This window comes from Alligator sinensis, unplaced genomic scaffold, assembly GCF_000455745.1.
Source record: "Alligator sinensis unplaced genomic scaffold, ASM45574v1 scaffold287_1, whole genome shotgun sequence".
Classification (NCBI taxonomy): Eukaryota; Metazoa; Chordata; order Crocodylia; family Alligatoridae; genus Alligator; species Alligator sinensis.
In genome coordinates, this window is record NW_005842910.1 from 116,202 (window position 1) to 119,553 (window position 3,352).

The following is a 3,352-nucleotide window of genomic DNA, read 5'->3' on the forward strand; positions in this document are numbered from 1 at the left end:
CAGGGCTTTAGGGGGTAGGCAACATCCGCTATTATAAGCAGAGGAATGGCAACACTGTGGATCACTGTCTCATGGACTGCAGGTGCATAGTGTCCTTTCTCTAAGAGGCCAGGCAGGGGAGAGTTTCTGAGCACACGCACATCAAGAGCACTGCCAGTCAACCCAGTAAAAATGTTCATGAACCAGCCCTGGTGGTCCACCATGGCTTGCAGGATCACAGAAGCAAATGCTTTCCTGTTCATGAAAGAGCTCCCCCTCCCCAAAGGGGACTGCATTGGGATGTGAGTGCTGTCTAAATCCCCCATGCAGTTAGGGGACCCCATGGCATTGAAGACATCTATGATTTTCTGAGGATTCCCCAGGCAAATAAAATTGTTTGCAGTGATGTCCTGCAGCAGCTGACATACTTCATGAGTCACCACACTGACTGTGCAGGAAGCCACACTGAACTGGTTCGCGATGTAGCAGAGGCTGGATGGGGTGGCCAGTTTCAAGGTGGCCATGGCCACCCTCTTGTCTGATGGGATGGCCCAACCAGCATTCCCCCTAAGCTGTGCAGCATGTATGGCCACACAGGCACACCTGGCAGTGCAGCATGAGCAGGCCGGCATGGCTGTGCATGCCACACAGCTTAGAGGGAACGCTGTGCCCAATGTATGTTAGTGTCCTGCCTTTCAAGTTGTGGCCCCAGCATTGAGACGATGTGATAAAATGTCTCCCTGGTAATTCAGAATGTCTCCACCCACTGCTGATCATTCCAAGTGGTCAGCATGATTCAGTCCCAATAGGTGAGGTGCTCTTGCAGGCCCAGACCATGATGCTGCTGCTCCTGAGATTTCTCAACAGCTGGACTGCCTGGTCATCGTGGCAGAGGAGCAGCTGGGAGACTCAATGGCCTGGCATGCTAATACCATTGTGTATGAGTAGGAGAGGGTCATGCATGAGCTGGAGAAGGACCAGGAGAAAGACTGGGTGGACCAGCCCTTCCAGGCCATCGAATAGAGGCACATTGCCCTCCTTGAAAGTTTACTGGGGGCCCATGATTATCAAGCTGCCATGGTGGCCATGGCAGTGGATGCCACAAAGGAGGGCCACCAGGTGGTGGACACTATCCTGTCCCTGGCAGTCTCTTTCATGACTTCTGCTGCCCAAGCCCTGGCCCTGCCTGTGGTGGGGCGGGCGGGGGGTAGGTAGGAGGCCCGGCCTGCAGGTATACAGAGGCAGGGGAACCTGCCCTGTTGTAGCCCCCCAACACCCCCCAACAAGCCCCCCAGTAGGTTTGGACTGAGGTCCAGCAGCTTCTCCAGATGCCAAGGCCCCCTTCCCCTGCACTCACTCCAGGTTCCTGGCTGCTAGACCCCCCAGATAGACCCCCCAACCACCCCCACTATTTTATCAGACTCCATGTGTCCCCTAAGCAGGATCTGCCCACAGTGGGCCCTGCTGGCCCTGCTCCCATGCTGCAGGAGGGGGAGCTGTCTACACAGGCAGAGCAGTGGCCACCCTCTGCCCCACATAAGCCTACTGCCTGCTGCCCACTGGCCTTGCTGAGGTATCTTCATCTGCTGTGGTGCAGCTAGTGGCTGGGGTGCTTGGCAACTGTCCCTGAGATCAACCCCATAAGTACCTCTACCCCACTGTGCCCATCCCAGGAGGGCAAACAAACCACAATGTATGTAGTTTGCACATGGAAGGTGTTAATTGGTGGGAGGCCAAAAAGCAAGTGGTCAGGGAGCACCTCACAGAGCTGCCTTTTAATGAGCTCCCCTGGCACCCGGGCAGCTATGGTCAGAGTCTCCAGCTCCTCCTGGCTGCTGCAGGTGGGCAGAGATTGGCTGGATGAAGTCTTGAGCAGGCTATTCCCATAAGCAGCAAATCTGCTCCCAAGTGGCTGCACGTGTAGATGTCTGCCCAGGATTGGTTTATTGCAAAGTAAATTACTGTGCAGTAAACTCACATAACAGTAATTGCATGTCTAGATGCACCCAAGGTGTTTTAAAGGATGCCCCAATCCACATTGCTAATTTGGGCATGGGTACTTGTCTCGAGTGGCCGGAGCTGACCCGAGGATCACTAGTTTAATTGGACGTCAGGCGGGCCAGCAATGGAGAGGCGAGACAACTTATTGGTTTTAAAAGATTGCTTTTACTTATGCCGCGTGGAATGGCAGCACAGGCTTCGAGGTAGCTTGCTTGCACTGTCGCGGATAGCAAAATGAGTTATGAGTAAATGAGCTTTTGAGCGAAAAGGAACCTGCAGGATAGCGGGGTACGGCAAAAGGACCCGGTGACGGGGAGATATCGGTGGGTGATCAGTCCGCCAAGTTTCCTTGATCGTGCTACAGAGTTCTCCGTGGTTACTCTGCCGCGTGCTCAGAGGTCTCCGACTTGGGCGGAAGCTGCATGAACTTTTATATGTCCGGAGTAGCCAATAACGGACTGAATACTAATGAGGCGGAACGTGACCAAATTTGAAAGTAACTGCAGTTATTCAGGGCAGTTCTATTGTGACAGGGAAACTCAACTCATTTGGTTATGACAGTACTTAGATTCTTTTTTAAATGTACAGTACTAGAAACTTAGGTGGATTGGACCTAAGTGCATTGGATTTGATGCACAGGGTACATATGGACTTAAGTGCATATGGACTTAAGTGAATTGCCTGTACTCATGTAAAAATGAATAGGGAGCTAGATATTGCTTTGATCACTGGCCCTATATACTATCTTTATTTTTAAGCTATTCCAAGTTATGCATGTAATAATGTGGGGATTTGGGGGAATTTTGGGGAGCTGGGAAAGACATACTGTGCGAGTAAACTATCTTCAGGTTTTAATTAATTCTATAAAAGCCAGCATGCCATTAGTGTTGGGGGAGGGGGTATTCTCAATAATATTATATTGTTGCTTTATATTCAACTTTTACTCCACTACAATCCTATAATCTTTTTTCTTCAATACTGTACCCTAGTTATTCACTCCCTATTTTTCATGTGTGCATTTAGCTCCTCTTTCTTATGTTTGAACCTTTGCACTTTTCCTTATTACATTTCCGTTTAATTTGGATGAGTTTTCTAAATCAGCATGGTTGCTTTGAATTTCTAGCCATAGTAATTAAACAGTCTGCTAACCTACCCAGATTGACCGCACTTCCAGATTTACTAAGCATGTATTCCATACTATCCTCCAACTATTAATTAAGCTATTGAAAAGTACTAGATCCATGATAGATGACTGGGGAATTCCTTGCCTTTCCCTTCACCTTGATACACTCTCTCGATTTGACATTAAGACATTGATGACTCTTTTTAAAGCCACTTGTGACCCTGACCCTGCCTTATTAGAGTTTTCCCT